The sequence below is a fragment of the Patagioenas fasciata genome, chromosome 7, assembly GCF_037038585.1.
Source record: "Patagioenas fasciata isolate bPatFas1 chromosome 7, bPatFas1.hap1, whole genome shotgun sequence".
Lineage (NCBI taxonomy): Eukaryota > Metazoa > Chordata > Aves > Columbiformes > Columbidae > Patagioenas > Patagioenas fasciata.
Genome location: NC_092526.1, coordinates 5,565,196 through 5,590,729, shown reverse-complemented (window position 1 = coordinate 5,590,729; position 25,534 = coordinate 5,565,196). Strand labels below are relative to the sequence as shown.

At 38.8% G+C, this 25,534-nt stretch overlaps 1 protein-coding gene across 4 annotated transcripts in view; it reads right to left on the bottom strand.

Moving 5' to 3' along the window:
* The window catches only part of LRP1B (LDL receptor related protein 1B), a 687,296-nt gene that overhangs the window by 529,614 nt on the left and 132,148 nt on the right, over positions 1-25,534 (bottom strand). The window lies entirely within an intron of this gene.

The window sequence follows — 25,534 nt, the reverse complement described above, 5'->3', positions numbered from 1 at the left end:
TGTGCATTTATTCAGTTCCTGGGATATTAATTATTGCTGACTCCACAGTTACTGATCAACTAATTACTTCACCCATAGGCAAAGCACATGAACAGGCACCAGTCACTAAAAGCACCATATGTCCAGTTTATGCTACATATCCTTAAATACCACATGCAAATCTTCACTCTGTCTGCACATCTTTTCCCCAACAAGGTCACAGACAACTTGCTTATAGTGCGGTCAGTCTCTTGATTGACATCAGACATCCTACTTCTCAGCCCATCACCCACTCCATAAATATTCACAGCCAAATTCCTTATTTACATCACACAGCTACAATAATTCTTCATATCTTTCAGACTTCCTCAGCGCTAATATAACTTATGGATCAGGCTGAGTAAATGCTGTTAGAGATGAATATTAACAAGAAGACTAGAAACATGCATTGCTTTGTACAAATTAAGAAGTATTTTTGGAGGTGGGTAGGGGGTAAGTCCAGGGGCAACCCTGTTCTCATTTTTACTCTTTCTCCATCAAAAAAGTATTTCCATTAAGGGGGCTGACCCTGAGTCCTCTCCTGTAGATTTGAACCGGAGAAGGTTGTTATTGAGCCTTAATTTGCCACACTTTATGGACAGAGAAATCTAAAAAATATTCAGATAATGAGAAAGACCCAAATATTCCTGAGAATTTTTACCTAATCAGCAGAGGGTCATACAATAATACATATCTCAAACTATAAAATAACATGATGGCCATGTTCTCTAATAACACAAAAAGTATTACAGAATAGCCAGGTGCTGTCTCTAATACAATAGAGAGATACCCTAATAGAAAAACATTACCTGTAATCTTGTTATTTGCCAAGCCCTGCTCCTGGTAGCCCTATACAGAAAAGAAGCTGAAGTCCCAACAAGCTCGCTACAAAACAGTTCTTCACCATTATGTTTTTACCTCCTTGAAAACTGGAGGGAACATGCAACCAAGTTCTGCAGGGTGAAGCTGTCCTTCTGTCCCAACATCCAGTCTTTGACTGAATGATAATGTCAGGATACAGGGTCAAAGCGACCACCACTTGTTCCCCTGTGGATGAAGAATGACAAGCCCCATGACAGAGTCAACAATGTGTTCTTCCAGCTGCTGACAGCGAGTCAGTGCCAGGGTGAACATGAGCAAAACCAGTCTCATTTGTGGAAAACCCTCAGAGGTTTCCATTGAAACACATCATCTCTCTTTCCCACGTTACAGAAAGAAATATCTTTGAAGAAACCATTTCTAGGGAATGTGAAGACCTCTGAGGCTCTTCACCTTGTTCTGTTTATTGTAATGTATTTATAATATTATCATTTAAATTGCTCTGGTGTAAATCTTATCAAGAGGAAATGGTTGCAAGAGAAGACTTAAACAAAATGTACATAAATAAAAAATTAGTCTTTACAAGGAATGGTGAAGATCTTGGCAGGAACCTTCAGAGGACACCCTATACACTATATCCTTCCTAGTCCAAATATATGCCTTGATAAGCAACATAAACTTTCACACATAAAAAAATTCAAGGAGACATAACTTGCAGAATACATTTGCTGTACACATTCATGCTTTCTGCTTCTTCAGGAAGATCAATGGGGCAAAGACAAAGGCTTTCAGCTACTCCCAGGATCAAATCTCAAACAGGTCTGAAAGACAAACTCCTGAAAAGCAGAAGGAAGGAGCAGAAGGATTGGGACTGAGAATAAGTCACCCCGAGCCCACTTCAAACCCAGTTTGACACCATGTGCCACTTACTGAGCCTCCAAGCAGGACTTCAAACGAGTCTTTTTCATCTACTATCTGCGTTAGCTGTTTCAACTAAGACATGTCCAAGTTACACTCCTAATTTCACCAGCTGTAAAGCTTCCAAATTAAATTGTAATGTTTTCAGGGCAAAACTGCTTCTTTTTCTTAAAGTAGGATGGAGATCCTGACTTGAGACAAATTATTTACATAAATGCCGTGGACAATATTTTCTCTTTTGAAAGCTGAAAACATCCATTACCTAGCTTATTACAATCCCTCTGATAAGTCCCCTGTTGCGCAGTTGTTCTATGATTCTGAATTTTCACACGCTAACATTTTCAGCAAATACTCAAAGATGATTAATTTAGATAAATTTAAAGTATCAAAGGGTAATCAATGATGTAATTGTTTTAATTCAGTAGTTTTATTACCATTTATTACCATAACAAACCCATTTCCTTCCAATTTTTAAAACTCTAATAGAATGACATCTGCCCAAGCAAGGAACGAAAAGCACGTACTAAGCTGTTGCAATATTTTATGATATTGGGAACATGGTGGGAACAAAAGAACCCTGCTCTGTTTATCATCACTTTGAATAAAAGTTAAGTTTAGGTTTAAAATGTAGGTGCCTTCATGAAGGAAAGATATGGCCAGGTAAGATGTAGTTAATTCAGATGACTGTATAAAGTTATACTTTAAAGAACAATAAGTTATCTTAAACGATGAAAAAACCTAAAGCAGTATGGAAGGAACTATAAAGTAGCTGGACTGGACTACTCCCTTTTTATTTCACTGGAGGAGGATGTTGAGGCTACGTTATCACTGAGTTGTAAACCAAACAAATCAGCCACCAACGATAAATTGTGTTCCTTTTGCCAATAACTACGTTTTCAATATTGTACCAAAAAGTTTAATCCTGAAACTGTACAGTCTTCAAGCAAATAAACCGTTTGTTCAAGAGAAATGCCACAAACTCACATACTCTGTATCTTCTGGATTCAGTTGGCATTTCTCCCCTCCCACCCGTGAGCCTGAGGAGCAATGGGGAGTCACCAGTGACTTTGGAGAACTTCCAAACACGCCAGATCACCCGCCCAGCCCCTTCCCAGCAATCCACAGCCTTGTTTCCTAATGCCCATCCAACAGAGTTCTCAACACAGTTCTTAAATCCTGCAGCGAAACTTCTGTCCTCCTTAGCTCATCCATCCCAGTCCTCAGCACCTCTTATATTTCTCGTAACGGGCAGCGCGGCTGTCGTTACAGCAACCAGATAATGTTTACCCAGCTCCGAACAGCTCACATTTGAGCGCAGGAACACGGGGCTATGCATCTTGTCCGTCGTTACATTGCCAATCATTTAGCACTAACTGCCCTGCAAACCGCGATCGGTGTCACGGAGATGGGGCCGAGCCTGATGGATAACAAAGCCGGTTTCTATCACATGGTGATTAACGTGACGGGCTGGGCGAGACTTATGGGAGAACCCACGACTTGCACGCGATTTAAGTTCACGAATGAAGTACCTGATGACACAGAAGAAGGCAAGGCAGGAGAGAGAACCCAACTCTTGAAGAAAATCTAAGCAGAAGACAACAAGCATTAAGATATTTTTGCAGGAAGCCTTGTCCTGCCATGCTCCCATCATCAGGAGCAGCAAGCATGCTGTCACTGAGCACATCTCGGAATGATCCCACTTAAAATGACATGAAATGATGATGAACAGGTTTCCATAGCAGATGGAAGTCTATTACATAATTCAACTTTAATGACCACAGAAGCCTTAAAAAAAATATGAAGGTTTTGTTTTGCGCAACGAGAGATTTATATGAAATGAAACAGCTAAATCTGCTATTGTAAGGAACTACATATGTTTAATACGTGTTCATTTTATATTGGAATAATTAATCTACAAGGAAACAGGGTTAAAGACTAAGAAATCCTCGTACTAAATTCAATGAACAGAAGGATGAAAGAACTAGGAGAAAACCAAGCTAAAACTCCTTTCTAAATACAGTCAACATAAACAGCTAAAGGGAGAGTGTCTTATTACCAGAGTTAAGTATTGAATTCAAATTGGATACTGCATAACTTCAATTAAAAAAAAAACCCAGAACGAATGTTAAAAATGTGGTTGTAACACTAGAAACTTACAATTAAAAAAATCCAACACACACATCATTACAAAATTGACTCCAGTCCTACAAGTGGCTCAATATTTATGCTAAACCCCACTGAACTCACAGCCTTTACTTAAAATAAACTCCAATCAACAGTTCTAAGCTAAACTGTAAGAATTAAGTCAATAGCGCACCAAAGGGTCTCCTTATATAGGCTTAATTGCAATTTAACAGTCTGGAAAGTAGTTCAAATTGTGATCTTCTGCAGTTCAGGTCTGACTTTTTTGATAGCGCGATCCAAGACTGATAATTTAAGGTATAATTTTGAAATGTATTCTTTGAATAATAATTTTCACACCACTAGAGAACAACATATTGTGACTTTGGCTGCTGCTGTCAGTATGCCTTGAATGTGAATTTCTAAGCAGGATAAAAGGGAAGCGAAGAATCACCCATCTCTGACAAAGGGTCATGTATTGGGTTGCATTCTAGGATCACCATCAGTTCATCATGCAAGGAAAACCAAGTGCTGCCACTTTGAATTATTTATGTTATACCAAAAAAAAAAAACCTCATAAGAAGCTATTTATTGAATGTTTTGGAATATTAACTTTTTTTACATCAATCAATTATATAAATTTAGTATTGAATTATTTAAGGGCAAACTAAAACCAAAGAATTATCAGTTTAGATATTTATTTCTTTAGCTTATTAAGGTCAAATTCTATTGTCCTGCCTAAGTGTTTGTATTAAAAAAAATGTAGAAAGACATATCAAAAGAGATATAAGGGGATATAAAGACAATTTTTTTATACAGTGTTATCAAACGACATTGGAGATATTTTTAAAAAGTTTGTTGCTACCATATATGGACACTCAACAAACAAAAGGAGCAAATGAGTCCCCCATCCTTATGGAGAAAACATTCAACTCAAAGGCAGTGTTCCTGTGTGAAGGCTCACATTAGCTATAGCTTTTTTAGATCCCTGCCATCTTTGGGGCTATTTGTGTCACACAGGATGGTCAAGAGGATGGAAACAGTCAACTACAAAACTAAAGACAGCATCAAGAAAAAAATCAATGTAACAATGGAATGCAGAATCCCACACACATGCAAAAAGTTTTAGCTGTTCAAAAACCAAGGATGAAATAATTTCATTTTTAACATGACTGCTTTATTCAAACTGTCCCGATATCTAAGGACTGAAGGGTGGTCAAGGCAATCCTAACTTTAAGAAGTTCCACTATGGTCACAGAAATCAGGCTCATAAACCTGATGTGCTGAATAAGGAGTTAGCGGACACCTGAATAAATACAACATTCCACAGCTTTTGCAGAGAAGGTCTCACAACAAAACAGGCTCAAGGAAACCACCACAATTATAAATGCAGGCTCCTCTCTGTCCCCAATCTCTTCTGTCCAAAAAATAATCTTTAAGTCACTTTTGAGACTTCCCAAACATGGGGAACAATAATTAAAATACAAATGATGACTGAGGAGGCAGTAATCAAGAGTTTCAAATTCAGGCAAAAACAGGCAGCTTCAAATAAAAACAAAAATACATCATCAGTTAGTAAGCACAGGATGAAACCTGCGGATATCATCATTTCAGCAGGTCAATCGATGCTTAACCTTTGTTAGCAACAACCAGATCTCACTTCAGCAGGAAGGGTGCCAAGGATTTTATTCCCAGCTTTGCTGGCTGCTGAGATTGTGCTAAGGAAATTACGCCTTGGTTTTACTGCACAGAAAGGGGAACAAAGACTCTCTTTGCATCGAGCTGCTTTGGCTCTAGATCCTTATTACTTCTTTAAGTGATTTCATGCATATCAAAGGGGAGCTGTGCCGTATACTGTAAAATACGTAAAACCTTGTAACCTGCCACTTTCTTGACAGTGTTGCCACAGTTGTTCCCAGCTACCTCCAGGTGATGTGCAAACATATGCTTGAACTCTCTCTGCTGGGACTTATTAAACAAACAGTATGTTCTGTAGATTAAACCATAATTAGGTATGATGTCAGGATTGTAAAAGCACGGTAATTACGCCCCCATTTGTTCTCCTAATTTCCTTAGCACTAAAAACGTAAACTCTCACCGGCCAGCATGAAACTGGTCGTTCACAGTTCAGAAGTTGCCTCTGTTCTGATGGGTACAAATACCTCCATAAAACTAAGAAAGCCAGCAGGTTCCTCTGAATATATTTATTTAAAGACTTCATGAGACTTTGAATCAGGTCCTGAACAGGAGCTCTCCTATGTTCTGTAGCATGGACCACTTAACAGAGCTAAGCAGCATTCATCTTTAGACCATCTCCTCCCTTGATGATAGAATAATGGCAGATGCCTACACAGAAAAAAAAAACAATATTAGGAAGCACGTATTTTTAGCAACTTTAATTATATTCCAGCAGCAGGAAAGAAAGAGATGCAGAACTGTATGACCAGGCAACTCTCCCCAGAAGACAGATGCAGCTTTGGAGCTTCGCAGCAGAACAATTTCACTTGTGAGTGATTTCAAGTCAGGGAATTACTGAGAAGGTTGTTTTTCTGATGCTGCACTAGTTACTCTTTGCAGATGCTCTATAGAACCTCAGCGACTGGGCTAAGTCACCAAAGCAGATGCAATCTTTATGATTCCTCAGAAACATACGTATATCTACACATATTGCACAAAGAGCCGGTTTGGCCTAATCTATGATCGCAGTAATAACAGTGCAACATATTTCTACGTTTCTGCCAGCTGGAGATTTATGAAGAGCAGCTTGTGGTACTTCAGGACACCAGCAAAAGCAGTTTTACCTCTTGAATCCACTGCTGTTGAAAAGATGCAGAACTAAATGCCAACCTAGATTGTGCAATATTTTTAATATGCATCCTAAGCAACTGATATTCCAGCCATATAATGGTCAAAATAACACAGGGAGATCCAGATGAATGGGGATGTGGAATATCTTGGCTGATGAACTCAAAGAACTTCATTCAATACACTAACAAAGCAGTTTCTCTGGGCATGGGGCTGAAGGAAAGATACAGGACAAAACATTCAAACCACTACTACTATTGATCACAGGCAATCATTTTTTCATTATACCTATCACTTTTGCTGTATGTAAGGCATGACGTATAATTTAGATTTCATTTAAATGCAAGTGAATAAAGAGCTTCATCTTATTCACAAATGACAGTTTCCTGCTGCAAAGTCTGTATCTTTCATTGAGCAGCAGAAATAAATGCAGGAACTGATAGAAGCTCAGCTTTGGAAATATTTCCATCACAAAGGTAAATGTTTGGTTTGGTGGTTTAGTGCTGTATTAGTTTAGGGGCAAATAAAGCCTCATATGTTGACTATGAAGGGAGGAGTTTATGGAGCTGCTTGGCTTTGCCTCAGTAAGAACCCACCACATCACCAGCCCAGCAAAGACAACAGCAGCTCCCACCCAGGGGCTGCTCTCTAGTTTTTCAGATATAAAGATTTTAAATCTGTAGTAGGAAATTACTGTTGTAGCAAGCAATAGAGCATCCTGTGCATGTTGCATTTTCAGGCTGGATGTCGTTGGTGTAGACAAAATTAAACCTAGACTAGAGACTTTGTATTGTAGAAATATATAACTGGTGAAAGAAACCCTCGCTGAGAAAAACATCGCTATCCAGAGCAGCATCTAAATGCACGAGTTTTACAACCCCTATTAAAATAAGCGTTAATAAAACCCACACACTTAAAGCACATGAATATACATTCCTGCGGGTGTATCTGTTATGGCTTTGAGAACCAAGACCAGAGGTAAACACCCCCAAGCACACAACCAATTCCAGGAGAAGACCCATGATGAAAGGGACATAGGAGGTGTTTGCTGGAGCTTCAGTGTCTTGGAGTTCAGGGGAAGCACCCGTGAAGATTCCTTACCACTCGGAACAACATTCTAGGCAAGACAAAGAATTTGAAGCCTGGAAATCAACACCCCAAGCAGAGCTCTCTTGCACGATGGTTCTCACCATTTGACAGGGCCATTAATGCATCCTTTTACCATTTGATGCTGCAAGACTGAACCTTGACGTGTTCTTCAATAATCAAGAGGGATTATAAGGCTGACTGAGAGTTCTCAGCAAATTAAGATGTGCTCACTTAATATTTTTTGCCTAGAACTCCACTCAGGTACACATGCTCTGCTATATTCAGTATGACACCCTTTGTACGTTACTACTGGGGACAGTTCAAGTACTGGCTCTTATAAACCAGCTGTTACAAACTTATTCTTTTCAAACAGTATTTATTTTATGCTAATAAAATCAAGTACAGTATTAACGCTCTAAGCCATCATTTGAAGGCTTGTGCAACAAATATTTAAAACAATTTATTTCTTAAAAATAATTGTACTAGCTCGTATTATGGTACGGCAGTCAAAAAAATATTGGTTTTAGTTTCACTTACTGTATTTGCAGAACAAATACCAGCCTGAATTTGGGCTCATGGAATGGAATATTTAGATTGTACAATCTAAATATATCTCCCAGGGAAAAACAATTAATTATCTTTGTTACTGCCACTACTGCTGAGAACAGCTGCAATTCCTGGCTTGCCAAGTTCACATCGTTCAGGGTTATTCCTATTAATATCAATTAAGATCTAAACTGTTTGAGTCTCCTCAATAACGATGCTCAAGTATATTTAAAGTGTCATTTCACAGCAAACACACCTGTAACAGAATGGTGGCACCTACAGACCATCACGGCTGCAACAAACACCTCCCTTCCCATCTCAGCCCAAATTTTCATCCATCTCCACCATGAGATGAGCAGAGAAATTAAATCCTCTCACCAGAAGTCCATACTTCCCCTCACATTGGAACAAGCAATGATGATTTTAAGTTATTGAAATATATTTCTCATTAAGTCACTGTTGGCTGATTAATGTAAAGAACAATTATTACCTTGCACTAGTTTCTTTAAACTATATGCGAACAAGTTCAGATATCAGAGGACTGATATTGATTGAATCAAGTCCAATTAAACTGAGGCTTAGACATCAATTAATATTTTTTAATATTTTCCCTTCCACTTGAGTAATAATACAGGACTTTTTCTTTTCCTCCATCCAATCCCACTCTGTTTCAAGCACACATTTTTAAGCAATTTTTTAATTTCACATTTTAAAACAGTATTAAAAAAAAATAAGCAATGGTTTTGAATATATTTCTGAAGACCACATTATTAGACTGAAGTAATAAATGACAGACTAGCAGGAAACATTAGGTAAGATCCAATAACGTACACAGGATGCTTTGAAAGCTGTTTTATGCAAGTGCACAAAGAAAATCTGGTTTTTGCTACCTAGTAATGATCACTATCATAAATATAAGGAAACCAAACCAAGTGTTGAAATCCTGGAAGGTACAAACACCAAAAAAAAATTTTAAGGGCAATTTGACAAGAGAAATAAACCACATGTTTCATTTTGAAGAAAATCACATGTTATCACCAAGGATAAAAATAGTATTTCAGGTAGGAGACACAAATATTGAAGACCTAAGACGATGAATGCAGCTGAATATACAAGGGAAGTCTATTTTTTTTTAAAACTCACACCACCTGTATAAAGTTATTTTTATGATCCCTTGAGACATGCATTAAAATGACTGGGTACTTGAAGTATTTTGGAAATGTGCCATTGGAGTATACAGAAAGAAGATGACACCATAACACTGCAAACAGTTGATCAAAACTTCCGTAATTTTGAAGCCCAGGATAAAAATCAGATTAAAATTAAGAAAAAATGCCCTAGTTGTACAATGCTTTGCTAAATGGAATGAAGATTTTTCAAATCATTATTATTAGAATATAACAGAGAAGATGGTAAGTCAAATATTGTTGGTCATGACTTTGCCAAAAATCTTCTGCTCAAAACACATCCGTGTTCCCAGCTGTGGTTGGAGGGAACAGAGCAAGGATGTGCCAGGTCATCTCCATCTCATGGCCAAGTCCCTGAAGATTCAAGGTTCTGTTCAGATCTCTGTACACCATTCCCATAATCCTCACGGACTGACGCATAATCACGCCAACTATCCATGTTAAACTTCACAAAATAAATAATTCTTTAAACCGTCTTGGCCATGGGCCTACATTTTCCAGTCAGATCACTCCTCTTTCCATCTCCTGGTGTGTTTACCTCAGCCCAGAGCTTGGGCAGCACTTGTCCTCGCCTTCCTTCAACCAGAAATATCACACTGAGAATCCATTTGAGCTAGAAGGGGCACGACACAATGAAGTCTGAGGAACAAGGAGGTAGAGACAGGTCCACGGTTTCCCTCTTTCAGCAGACATGTGACTGGTTTAACCTCCCATGGAGATTTACTTGCCATTCCAAATGTATTTCACTGCCTGCAGCAGAAATACTTCTGTGTTCATGAGAACTAGGGAAGAAAAGTTAAATCTCTCACTTATTACAAAGCTGAACAAGTTACAAGTCCATGTTTCCACAGAACTCTTCCAAACTCCACTAATTCTATCCCAGAAAAATCAGGTCTTTAAGGCTTTAACTAGACACTTGGATGAGAACCACTTCGCAAGCTTTCAGTCCTCTACAATGCCTGAGCCCAGCAAGGACAACAAAGATGCCTTTTGGTCCTCATGGTTTTCTGTATTGACCCAAACATGTCACTGGACACCATCTCCCCTGTCATTTCTAACAAGTGATGGGACTTAATGATGCCCCAGAAAGGGCACCAGGAGGAAAAGAGTCTCACTTGAAGACAGAAAAGGCCAGCAGTATCATGGGACTGCTGTTAAGGAAGTAAAACCAAGATAAAATTATGTTGGAGACAAAGACAAGAAAGAGATGAAAATAGAAACAACTGAAAAAAAAAACCAACACACACCAACACAAAAAAACCCACACATTAAAAATCATCAGGATGAAGGCAAAACAAAGGGTAGCCCAAGGAGTTACTCACTTGTGTGAAACATCTTCCATATGCTTAGAAACTGGACCTCTGCACATCCAAAATCCACAAAGGAATTGGGTGAGTCAGACGGAACTTTTCATCAGTGCTACACTAAGTTTGCATCAAGTAGGCAGAAAAAAATAACCTTTGAAGCTCAAGTCCTGTTCATCATTCAAAACCAAACGCAGTATCACTGCTGTTTAACTCAATGCTGCTTCTAATAAAGCGGTTTAGACTCACTTTATTGGGTTACAAGCTCATTTTTATTCCGATCAGATTCACTGATAGACACCGTTGTGCTTCCCCCTCTTGTTGAAAGAACACAGGACAAAGACAATCTCAAGGCTGACATTTTAGTACAGAATAGTACATTTATCACTCAAAAGCAAACATTTTATTTAAAAAAAAAATCCCAACTAGCATGCTGTGGCAGGTAAAACTCCTTTTAAGTTTTTCTAGTCATGTTTTGGTCAAACATCGCCAACATAAAAGAGACCACTTCATGAAAAATTCCTATTTTCCCCCATCCCTGAAGGTAACTGCTTTAAGCACTGCATAAATTAAAATTACACAACACTGAACTTAACCTAGATAGTTACTTTACATAACTTAGAGGTGCTAAATAAAATATATCTGCAGAACTACACAGATTATAGGAAAAGTCATTTATGAATGTTCCAAGAGTAACAACCTGTTGCTATAAAGTTGCGTTTCTTTTTTGTATTACTGAATACAAGCAGACATCTCCCACTTTCTGCATTTTCTATTATTTTTCAATAGTTCATGAGAACTTCGGGTATAATCGTTGGTCAGGTTTTTCCTCTTCTAGACATGCAATTATATCATTAACCCAGACAGACGTGTTCCCTGAGTTTTCTAGTGTGCTTTCCATGGAAGGACACGAGAAGACTAAGCTCTGTTTCTCTGTGCAGTAATATTGCTTTGGTATCATACAAATATATTAGTATATACAAAACTAATCCATGCATAACATGAAGTGTAACCTTCTCCTTGAGTATTAATACACCCACATAAATAATTAAGAATTCCAGCCTGCTGAAATACAATCTGGGGAATAAAGATCACCAAGAGAAGAGATCAAGTGAAATGTATTTATTCAGCAGAACAAAAGCAAACGCTGGAGGGAATATCTTCACCATCTATGAAGATGTTAGAAGAACCACTGGAAAAAGGAATGTTTATGCAGGTGTCCTTCTGCATTAGAATCGAGACTGGACATGATTTAATGTAAAGAGGGTTAGAAAAGCTAGATTTTGAGAGACCTTCCTTAGGGACCAATAAGGGTAAAAAGTGAAAAATACTAATTAAAAAAAATAAAGTAGAGCTTAAAGAAGGTTCTGAATGGGATATAAAGTTGTTATATAAGATACGTCCCCAACATTAATAATTCATAAAGCAGACGATATGACCAATACTTACCATAGTCCATACTAGTGAGCAAATTTGTATTTTGCTTATTCACAGCTTTTATCAATAGCTTATTTTCAGTGTATTACAAACACCAGAAGCTGACATCCATAAACCAGCACGTAAAAACAGCAGCCAAAAAGAAAGTGTAATGTTACCATGCCGTAACCCTTTAAAAAAATCTCTGTCCTACACTTAAGTGCAGTGACCCTAAAGTAATAAGCATTTCCTGGATCACACAAAGTATTCTTTTCTGACGAGGGCAGAATATATTTGTTTCACAAATTAGGTGGAGCCCTACAGATGTTGGCATTAAGTGTGCTGATGGGAATCATGATCATCTGTCAGTAAAAATGTGGAAATCCTTTGGGCTCTATAACAAGTTGATGGCATTCCTGTGAAATATTAACTAGGCACAATGCAGACATTGACATTTAACTCTGTATTTCCACTGGATCTTTTTTCCAACTCATCATTGCTCTCTCCAGTTTTCTCAGGCTCCGTATTTTATAGAAATGACCATATGTTTAGATTTGTATTTGATGACATAATTGCAAAACGGCAGCGAACAAGCAGCTCGAGCTCTGCATGTTCGCTGTGTTGTGGCCGCAGAGGTGAAGAAACCCTCTGCAATGCAGTAAAAGCCACAGTAACAACTTCCAAACCTTTGCAATAAAATGGGTATTTATACTGTCAGCTACAGTAGAAGCCTAAGACCTGGCATCCCCTCATATAAGCTCCCCCTCCATTACTTATACAAAAGTAATAGAGAAAATGGTAAATTTGAACCCAAGATTCTGGTTTCTGAAAAGAGGAGGAATTGGCCTTTCTGTAGATCTATCTTCGTCTACAATACAGCAATATGATAAGACAGAAACTTCATGAATGTTTTATGAAGTTGTAGGTGGTAGAAAACCACTTCTTGCTCAAAAGAGCGAAATCAGAGTTAGAATCTTTTTTTTCTCATCAAGAGTTGCTCCATGAACCCAAGGACCCTCTTCTTCATTAAAAGTTTCACCACAAGTGGTAGGCTTTCTGTACACATACAAGATTTTTCACTTTTTGACCAACAGGGCTTTTTTCTGATTAAGCCTACTTAATTGAAAAGATTTCCTAGCAGCAACTTCTGAAATACTCAAAAGATAACATGCTCAAGGAGCAGCAGCATAAGATGGACACAGGGCAGGGGGTATTTAATAATAACTGCATCTGTCCTGCTGTCTCATGTGCAACTCATTAAATCCTCCCTTCAGAAGAGCTCCAGAAGATAACAAGTCATCAGATGCAGGGCAATATTTCACTCTTGAATCACAACACAGTCTCCTAAAGACTTCTGCTCTTGACAATCTCAGCTGAGGATGCAAATGTAGTATTTTCAGGGCACTGAAGAAACCCTGAGCATTTTCCCTCTTCAGGTTTATCTCCAAATTATGAAAGCAGAAGAAAGTAACTAAACCAGAGGCACTAAGTGAAACCCTCTCCTGCAGTCACACATTATCTCCCGCTGACTTCAAAGCTCCATCCACTCCCCATGTAGCAGCTCGGTTCAGATCCGCCAGCGCCACGCTGCTGAAATCCTGACCTGACCGAAGAGGGATCCCACTGAACCCAACAGTGCACAACACCACACAAAAACGAAGTCATGAAAATGAAGTGCCTGTATACATTAGTAAAATTTACTTGGGCACAACTCCCATCTGGGTGACTCCTTTGTCAGTGTAAGGTCATGGAATCATTTCGGTTGGAAGATACCCTCAAGATCACCAAGTCCAACCATAACCTAACTCTAGCACTAAGCCATGTCCCTAAGAACCTCATCTGTACATCTTTTAAACTTCCCCAGCGATGGTGACTCCACCACTTCCCTGGGCAGCCTGTTTCAGTGCTTCACAATCCTTTCCATCAAGAAAGGTTTCCTAACATCCAATCTGAACCTCCTCTGGTTCAACCTGAGATCAAGATTCTCAGAACTACCTTGGTACTAAACCCTTTGCATAAAGGCCAGTCATACAAAACTATTCGCTCATAACATATAGTGTTGCAGCTATGGAAATGCTTCCCTAAGTTGGGATAACAACAGCACGGGGTATGTAGGCCTGGAATGCTGTTCAGCCAACCCTTTGGAGGTTTGGATCCTCAGGGACCCCAGAGCTGTATCAGAGATATGGGCTTGGTCATCAGGTTCCCTCACGGAGCAGATGGCTCCATGCGGCACTTGAAGAACTTGCTAACTTTCACTTGAATTGCGTCTCTTTTTCTGTATTTTTTGGGGTTTTTTTAGCACTGTTAATAGGCTTTAAGACTACAACTGAAATCAAACTAAGCACTTACCTTTACCAGAGCTTTTAAATATTTCTTTATACATTAAACTAGGAAACACCTGATTTTATTCAAGTACTACAGAAAGTCAAACTTCAGAAGTCTTCCATGGGACAAAATTTCTGTCCTCTGCATCCTTCTGATCAGAATATTAAAGTAATTAAAACTCATCCAATTGAGCTAATTATCATCTCAACAGAAGCAGAGCCAAGATTGAAGAAGGGAAGTGCTATTAAAAAATCCAAACATACAGTCAACAAAATCTTGTACTCTCTAGAAAAACATAATTGGTCTAACTTGATATAGATGTACATTAGTTCTTGGATGCAAAAAGCAAAGCCTGATTACAGCAATAGAGAAAGCTACCATGATTATACTAATTAAAAATTTGCCAAGTTATTTATAGTATAATACAAGAAAATGACATTCATTATCCTATAAACTATTCAACAAACCATTAAGCACTGTAATAAAAGCAATTGGCAAAAAGAGGTGCAATTATGTTTACACTCATGTAAATTCCTTAGTGAACTAAAACCAGAGCATCACTCAGTCCCAGCATTCTTTACACAAGTAGTGCAAAGGTGTTTGAGAAATTTTAAAATATTAAAGTACCTCTTATTTAACTGATTCAACAACTGTTAGCATGCTAACTTCCAATGCAGTAGCCAATTGCCAATTACACATCAGGTTAGTAGAGCACCGAGTTCAGAAGAAATTCTAAAAAGCAGTTACCACCCAACAAAACATAAAAGGTGGTAAAATAGTTTTAGAGTTAAAATGTGTTTATTTGTTCTTAACTGATGAAACAGCATTCTGAAGGCTTTCTGTCACTACACACACACAATTAACTCATGAGTAATCAAGGAAATTAGAGGAAAATTAGAAACAGGGTTGTCATAAAGCACTGATCATCTACACCTGCAATACACACCTGCTGGAATTTAACTTGCATTATGAACTAGACCAGCCTGCCTTTTTTTTTTCCCCCCTCTGTATTTTGAGTACAACATCATCCACAATCCAGATTGCTTAAGTTCAAGAAAATAATTGCCCTGTAGGTCAACCTTTCCAATATACATAACAGCAAGAACCAACTTAAATGAACTGGAAGGCATCTCACAAAGGTAGATGTGAATTCACCATAAGTTGCCAACACTTTTTCAGTGCCAATCCTATTTAAGCCCCTGTAGAACATCATCTCTACTGCCCTATCAATTTCTCAAGCTAGAAAATAAGAGTTCACCCTTATCTCTATCAGCATTTCCTATATCAGCTCACATGCCCAGCCTGGGACTGATTTTTGGCTACCCTCATGCAGAGCCACCTCCTGCCAGGGTTTGCTCCAGCATAATTGCCAGAGAGTAATCTCTCATCCATTCATTTGGCATGAAGTGCAATAAAATAAATAATACTTTTTTCAAGCTCAAAGGTTGGTTAAGGACCTGCAAAAAGAAAATGAAATTCTGTGGGTTTGCCAACAGATAAATATTAACGTCTTTGAGGTAGCATGTTAGTGCAATAGCAACTCTCATGCTCTGATCTCATCAGTGAGAATGAATCACAACTGGAATTGAACAGGGTAAATAAAACCAGGAGACTGAGCTCACATCCATCTCTCCCACTGCAGAAAACAGGAGATCATAACTGGAACTTCTTCATAATAATGTATATGATTTTGCAGATTCATCCTTTCATCTCTTAAAGTGACAAATAAAATACAAACATAGCTATATTTCATTATTTCTAAGTAGCCTGTGTTTTCCTCCTTTTCTTTCTAATAGACCTTTGACAAATTCCATTTCCAAGAGCAAGTATAGGAAATGTTTGTACCATATCTTATGCCTGCCTAATCCTTTGAATAAGATATGCAAATTAATTGCATATATCATTAAAACCTCCAACTCTTACACTGGAGGTAGGGCTCATCTCCAAGTCTCTAGCAAATCTGTGTATGTTCAATTTACAAGACCCCTTATTTACACAAATAAATCTAATATCCTGTGTTGAGGGTATAAGACCCACAAATGCCAGTTCTCATTTTTCTGCCATGTCCTTCTGCACGTACCCTGTGCTGTACAATCCACCAGCACGGCTCGGATCCAGCGCTAAGCATAAAGGCTGGAAATCCGCATTCGAAGCTCACAGAAACAGCTGTTTTCTCCCCGGTAATGTAGAAACCAAGTTTCACATCACTTTCTCTCGTGAGAAATATGAGCAATGAAAAAATTCATTTTGTCCCTCTGCTTTTGGTCTCCAGTTGAGCAAAGGGACATCTGTTTGGGCTGAACACCCTCTGCCAGCTGACAAACCTTAGAAATGCTCAGAGGTGCAAACAGCAAATTTTGATGCTTTCTTTCCCTCTTATTAATATTTCTTCCCTCACAATAGGTTTGTGGGTTCTTTTTTATTCCCAGTGTAGGCTGAAGAGTCAACTTGTGCTCATATTAGAGGGGAGAAAAAAAAAAAAAGCAAGCATACCTAGGCATACCTTCCCATTTAGCTGTGATGTCCTTCAGGTTTACAACATAAGTAATGATGTATAACTGTGCAGACCAGCAACCAGAGGCAGGGAAACCATTAATTACAAGAAATGGAGGCACCAGATTTTAAAACCAGCTGTAGGATTACAAGTAAAAACCAGCAGACACCCTAAATCCACATGAAACCCCCAGCGGAAGCTCCTCAGCCAGCAGCTCCCCATCTCCTCAATGCCCTGGCAGAAAACTCAGCCACACAGACCCACTTATAAATCTGTTTTGCTTCCACGGGAGTTATGGATTGTCCACTAGGAATTACTGAGCAAGTTCTTGTATTTACATATATACACACATTTATATTAGAGCTGAGGGGAGGTGACATAGTTCATTTGGAAGGGACCTACAACCATCCTCTCATCCAGCTGCAGCATGACAAGACCACGACCAGCTGGCCTTAAATCTCTGCGATGCACAGCCAGTGTCGTCCTCAAAGGAGCAGGATTTGGCCCTTTCGAGTGAATCAGTGAGGCTTTGTATTTCTTGCCATGCATTTTACTGCATATATTTCAGCTTCGCATCATCTCATGCACTGACAGCGCTATTAATCTCAGCTGGAGAAAGACAAGGCAATTAAAACATTAACTTCCTCCCTAAGCCTTCTGGAAATTGTGAGCAGTGCCACTTCAGAAAGAAGAGGAGAAAAGTTCAACCTCACTCACTCTTCCTCTCACCAGCTTCAAACTTACACATTTAATATCCTCAGTGAATATAAATGAATGTAATGGCTTTATTAGACAACACTTCATGGGGCAGATACTATGCAAAGCCATGTGGGAAAAATAACAAAGACACAAATAAGCTCAAAGAGAGAGAATTGGAATTAAATCTATTTATTATTCTGCTTTTCCAAATGGACACAGCATCATACAGCCCAGGACTAGAGGCCACCAAGGCAAGGCTGGAGCTGCTGAGCAAAGAGGATGGATTTAAGGAACACAGCTATGAAACGATAGATTGTCTTTTTAAAAAGCCAACTTAATTTTTAATAGGCTTTAAAAAAAAAAAATCCAGAAAATTTAAGAGCTATATGCAAGGAAACAAGTCCTCCATCTAAAGAAATTAAAACGCTTTTCTTGTTTAAGTAAAATGCTACAGTGGTGGCAAACAATTTTAGTTCTAAGAAATGTTGATGGCATTTTGTTTAGCATCATTGAGAGAAAAGACGAAGGGGAGGATGAAGAGGAGGAACGTGGTATGTGATAAATTCAGCGTGAGAACACATTTCGAGTGAAAAACCTCACTTCCCTCCAAACTCAATTTTCACAATCCAGCAGACACTCGCTATTTTTGCCCCACGCAAACTTCATGTCTTGTTTTTAAACAACTGATGACCTGCCTGCGATTGCAGCCATTTGTCATGAGCCACCAAAGGGATCGCGTAATGTTTTCTCAGAGCAGACTCAGGAAAGGACTTTCATGAACTATAAAAAAAGGATTAAACCCCCACAGTGCTGCTAACACACATTCCTCCCATTTGCCAAACCCAAGCCTGCCCCCGCTTTTAATTACTCAAGTGCACAAGGACAAAGTCATGCAAAAACATGTTTTCCTCTCTCTTTTATTAATATAATCCTACCAGAGGGGCTACTTCCCTTCTCATATGTATTCCATGTTTGCTGAATATTATTCCCTTTTTGCTTTTCCTCTTCTTAGGTTATTTCAGTTTTGATTCAAATAGAGGCTAAGGTTTTTTATTATTATTATTTCAAAAAAAGCCAGCTCTTGTTAGACATCCTTATGAAGTGACCACGTTTTTCTGAAGGCTTGGTTTGGTAATGGGAATAGCTAGGGGCTGAAGTTCTTCAAAAACGTAGACCCCAAATTACCTGCTGCTGTCTCTAAGCCTTCTAAAGAGATAAAGAAAATGAAGACAGGGAAAACATTTGATCTTTCATGCTATCTCCTGGTAGAAATTCCTTCCTATCTTTTAAACACATTTAAGGCAAGTCCTGGAAGTAAAAGTGTATAAGCAGGTGAAAGTAATTGTATGATACTGCACAAGATCTGGCTCTGAAGAAAATTGGAATTCTTCAGTGTATAAGTAGTACATGTGCTACATTTTGCCCAAAACTTGTGTGTGTAGTGAGGTTTAGTCAAAGTCACAGAAAAAGGTTATTTACTTCTACGGTCTTGTTCATACACGAAGATTTAAAGGCTGAACAAGTCACTGGCATTTTGCCACCAACTTCAAAAGGGTTGGGATCTTCCCCTTGGCAAAAATCACACACAAAAGAACCACAGAGTTATTACTTTTACAAAACTTGCATAAGATTAGCATAAAATAAGCAAAGAGCTTTGCTCAAGATAACATTTTGTCATCTCAGTCTCTGCCAGTGATACCAGGGGCACTGCAAAAAGGGTGTAGAGTGTGAAGATACAGAGACACCAGAATAGTTGCAGCACTGGTGCTCAAAGGTCTGCACATGGTAGAAAGACCAGCCTAGGACAGTACATGAAAAATACTGCCCATACGGGCTTGAAGTCTCAATCCTTCTGCTTGAACACATTGGTATGGGCCTCCATCTGCACAAGAGCCACAGACTGGAGCCCTCTGCTCAAGGATCATCATCAACATATCAATATCCATTAGACAAGTAACAAAAAAGCTCTACTGCTGTTCTTTCAAACCACACAGGAGGGACATATCTATAAAGTCAAACACCTAGAGCAAGGATGTCAAACTCATTTTCACCAGGGGAAACATCAGCCTCATGGTTGCCACCTGTAATTTTAGGACTAAAATTACTCTACAAATGTAGGAGTAGATACAGTCCTAAAATTACATGAGGCCCTTTGAAGGCAACCATGAGGCCGATGTTTCCCCTGGTGAAAATGAGTTTGACACCCCTGCCTTAGAGTACATACATCAAAGTCGCTGACATATATCTCACACTCTTCACCTAAAGAGGATGCTTAACTCAAAACTTCCATCTCCCAGGACAGCACCCAAACTAGAACTCTCGGCTAGTGACTCTTCAACCCTCCTGTGAAACCACATCACTGGTGACACCAGCCTCCCCGTATGAAAGGGAACATTCACACCAAGGAGCCCGTCAGACCCCAAACCAACTACCAGGACCAGGCTCTGGCCTCTGCTTAGGGGTGCTCAGACAATTTTGTCTTGAAAAATTACTGAATATCAATAAAAATGACCCTACAACTACATCGAAAAGTCTCACATGCTTTCCAGTTACACCTCTTTATCATCTTGCCAGGAGGATGCTCACACCTCCCTGAGAAAAGTTTAATAAACCTGTGAAACCTATCTGGAGAAATCACCAAGAATTAATTGCCACAAAAAATAATCTTCTGTTAAAGATGGAAGGGAACAAATCACTTACGCATGACATTTATGGACTTTTTGCAAAAAGAGATACTTGATTAGTCCTTTCAGGCATTAAAAGGAGTTAAACACTAGCAATAGCAAACGATAACAGAATAAAACTCAACAAATACAGTACACACATTAAAAAATTAAAGCAGCTTCCACAACAGCTCCACAACTCAGGGACAGAGGTTTTGAGGAGGGAAACAGAATCTTAAACCACAGCGAGACCATAAAGTCCAAAGCATAGGGAGGTCCGGATTAATCCCCACCACCAGCCTCTTGTTACATGAGCTCTGCAGCTGAAGCCTCAGGATTCTGAATACAAAACCTTAATATTTTTCACTTGCTAATAGGCTTAGCACACATGCAAGGAAGAAACAACTCCAAGAGAAGCAAAGGCAAAACTATTGCATTGGTACAACGATCTTGGGACCATTTTGCACATTCCATTTGTGTTTATTTTAAACCATATCTCACCTGGCCTTTTCATAACTGGCTTTTACAAAACAAACTTTATAAACTTATTTTAGCAGTTTAGCTGGTAGGAAATCTAGTTAAAGTTTTCTAACATAACAGAATTACACGTGCATCATGTTATTATCCTGGCTGTAAATGCCACTGGATACAGACCAGATAATCAGGATTTTAATTAACAGCTAATTAGAGACATGGGCCTTCTCTGGGAGACTCCCAATAATCTCTAGATATCTCTAAGGTGGTTATCACATCCTCTACAACAACTGTTTTTGCACAGATTGGAGCGATCCTTTTTCACTTTTAGTGTTCCACCTTGGTTTTCTTGGGCACATCACTTATACCAATCACATCAGATCAGTCAAGTCAGAAGTGGCCTAAGAAATCAAGCTACTTCAAATTAAAGTACACGGAAAATGTTGGGGGGTTGCCTAAAATTTAAACATTTATGCTTCCATCTACTGAAAACTGGGGTTTGAAAGTGTAATAAACTCTGTTTTTGAAAGGAAGATACAACTATATTTGAAGGATATTTCTTTGTCAATAGCGCACAAAATACAAGTTTTCAGATATTTTGGTGAAGGAATTATCAATTACTTGTGTTTTTTATATATATATATGTATCAGTATTTAAACAGTTGAACTTCCTTAAAAGAAAGGAAATGCTCAATATGAAACTCACCTTCCCCCTTGGGCAAAGGTATTTCTGATTAGCCCCAACCTACAAGGCTCAGTGCTGAATAGCAGAGGTAGAATAAAGAAGAACAATTTAGACAGTTCTGGGACTCCAGGGAACATGACAACATCCCCAGACATTAACCCAAGGATTTTAAATTGTACATTATCACCGCGGCTGTCAGTCAGCCCCAAACACCAGACAGTGCTTCTCTGTTCATATTAAGAAGGGATCCACCCTGTGACACTGATTAGGCTGATTGGTTTTGTTGACATTGCCAAGATGTTTATTTTAATATAACAGAGTAAGTAACTGAGTAGATTTAAGCTTGATCTTGGAAAAAGAAATTATGCAACAAATAGACTCAGTATGCAGGGATATATACAAAAGTGCAGGGAAATACAGGCAGTTCAGCTGTCAACCAAAATATTCAGCCATGGGAGTCAACATGATTTACTCCTAAATTCAGGATCAGGCCCAATGTGTGTTCCAGATTGACTAAATGATGCTACTTCAGCATCTTCTTTGCCTTCCACTTTCCCTTTACTCCAAAATAAAAGGAAATATGAGCTAGACATTTGCTGGAAATCTATGTAGTTATTATCTAGGTGTGCAGATACAGCGTACTGTGCCTGAAGAAATAATCTATCTTTGCTTTTCAAAGTGGCTGCATGAAGCCTCAGGAAACAGAGAATTGATACAAACCAGACACACAAATCACTCCCAAGTAGACAGTCGGTCACATTTCTCTATCCATTTACATCCACGAACATAAATGATTCTCCTCTGCTTTGACCAGGGATATAGGCTGGCTTGGAAAAAATGCTCTGACACAGCAGAACAACACGCACAGGTATTTTTCAATATAAGTCACTCTAAAAATCATGTTTATACACTTTGTTCCAAGTGACAGACTATTTTTTTTCCATAAGCAGCCTTATCAATACACAAGCAAACTTCAGAGCCAGTTCCATGTCATACAAAATCCACCGTGCTTTAACAGCCGACTTCAAAGCAACCATCATGAAGCATTTCTGAGGCTGCAAAACTAATCAGCTCTGTAAGGCTTTGTAAGCCACTTACATAAGCCAGGATCAACACCAGCTCTAGTCCAAGTTTCCCCAGTGACATCTGGGCAGGCTTTTTCTTTTGCCTTTTGCATATTTAGGTGCCTCCAGTTGTTACTGTGCTGTTGTGATTCTGTGCAGCACTCAGAAGTCACAGATCAACTATGGCTAATAATACACAATGTGACTGTTTTGCTGGTTTGTATCTAAACTTGTTTGCACAAATCTCCCATAAAAATACACCACCCCCTTGTGCCTCTACTCCATCCCACCCCCTCCATGCATTTTCTCTCCTCTGGACCCTGAGTCAGCAAATAGCAAATTTCTCCTACCCACAGATCTGAACAACAAGTTACTGAAAATAATCTTTGTTCTTCCACAGGAGCTATTTTCAAGAATAATTCATCACATAAGCAGTATCAGCACACTAAATTCTCTGCAGAACAGCCTCCACACCTGAGATCACCGGAGCCCCCTTGGCTTTAGGGCAGGAATGCTGGAGACCTGCCCCAGAGGCAACATCCCCTTTCTTACCTTCCATATTTTCAAAAAATGTGCTGTCCTTTCAGTGTAATCACTGCCTCGAGCCTTCTGTAGAGAAGTACCCTTTCGCATTTTTACTTACCAGCCTCATCCTCACTAAGCATAAAAAACAACACTCTTTTTCCAGAACCTAAGCTACCCTTAGTTAAGACAGCCAGCTCCTTTCATCCCCCAAACTGTACATATTTATCTAAATCACAAAAACATTTTATCTGGAAAAGACCTTTAAGGACATCAAGTCCAACCACTAACCCAACACAGTCACTAAACCTTAAGAACCTCATTTACGCTTCTCACCTAATATCATTAAGCTTCTATTACTCACCCTGATCACTCTGCACAGCTCCATATTTCTGATAATCCATTCTTCCCACATAGGATCCCAGAATGTGCTGCTTCTTATAACACCACAAAAGCTGCTGCTTTGCTTTTTCAATCTTTGCCTCCTGAATCCTTACAGGGCTCAGGTGTTTTCCATTAAGTCCAACAAGGAGGCACCTGATTAATCACAGCTGACCTGAACTCTGCTCCTCTTTAATCACACCTGACCTGAATTTTTACCAGCTTAAAAAAAATGTTGAAATCCTGCAGAAGACTATACAGCTTTATCTATGTTCTCCTAGAACCTCTATAAAATAACATAAATACACATGGAATAAATAAAACTTGAACCACAAATTCAAATATACCTGTTTCTAGATTACAGGACTGTTGGAGGAAATCACTGCTTTTTGCAGGAGAAGGGGCAAATGAAACAGTTACTGGCAAGATCCCAGTACCTGTGTGTTTTATAATGGTGTGAGCCCATTTCTATGTGTTTCATAATGCTGGGGGAGTTTTATCTCCACTTTGAGCCAGGTACATCTTTCAAGAATAGCAAGAGGCTTCTGTAGATCTTCAGATGTCTGGGGAAGCTTCAGCCAAAAAATCAGCAGATGAAGGGCGGTTGTTGGATCTCGGTTCTAGACCGAGAACTTAAATGCTTCATAAATCTCCCATTAGTGTCTAGGTCTTGCAGGGAGGATCCAGTGATGGAGTTTATAAAGTTATAATCGCTGCCATCAGATGAAGCTTAGAAGAAAATGATAGATGTGTTCAGGCTCACCTGCCAGTGGGGCTATTAAAGAACAAAACAAACAGAACTGGAAATTATATAAATGTGCGGTTTTAAAATAAAACTGATTCTAAGTCCATGCAACTTTTGTGTAGTATTGCCTAATGCACTGCCTTTCCTGTGCTGCTTTTCTTACCCCAAGAAAAATGTTTGTAAGTAACACGTCAAAGTTACACATCATCAGGATGGGATATCGTGGTTCTGAAAATTTAAAGAGCAGCAGGTTGCTAGAACCCCTGGTTAAAGACTGGTTTTCCAGTACTATTTTTGACATCACTTACCGCCTACTGGTATTTCCAACAAATCATTTTTACACTATGGCCTGTGGATTCATAGAGACCAGGGACGCACATCTCAAATTATGAGTTGGAAATATTGTTCTCTTCCACATGCTAATTGTGTGCCAGCTACACTCATTCTGTGCATATCCTGTAGAGTTGTCTTGAAATTTCTTTTAACTAATTAAAGATGGATTCGAAATTAGCACCTATCTAAATACCTTCAAAGTTTCATACTTACTGAGAAGTTAAAGTTGACAAATAAATACAAATATCGTAACAGCCTATTTATGTACTACTGCTGCAGGCAAACAGGAATATTATTCTTAAAAACAATTTTATGTAAATATATTGCAAAGTAGTAAAACAGAGGAAATCAGACAAGCTCACACATCTGAGTGTCAACGTGATCTCACTCGTGATAGAAAAGCAATATATAATAGAAAACCAGTATACAATAAACAAATGCTTTCCAGGGACATTACTGATACATTTCAGTTGTCCAAAAAGGAGGCCTGCAGTGGCTGACCCAGACGTCTAATTCCTTTTTCCAATATTCATTTTTCCTTCTCTACCTTTCTTTTGCCATGGTTACAGTAAATAATGATTAGGGTCATTGTTATTTTTTTCCATATACTTTGTATTTCCCAGAAGAATAGCAAACATCATATAGCAAGTAGGGTATATACAACATAGTGAATAAGTTATAATGTGACATCATAATTTTGTATCATATTTCCATATTAATGGTGCTGATGGGAAGAGCAAATTGAAAGCAGTTATTAGAACATGTAAGCTGAATTTTCTTGCATAAGCCATTTTCATATCATGTCACCATAAAAAAATTGTGATGAATGTTCCCCCTGAAGCTGACAAGTTACAAGGGCTTGTACTAGGGGAATAATAACTTCAAGATTCATAAAAACGGTAATTACTTTATCAACCTTCTAG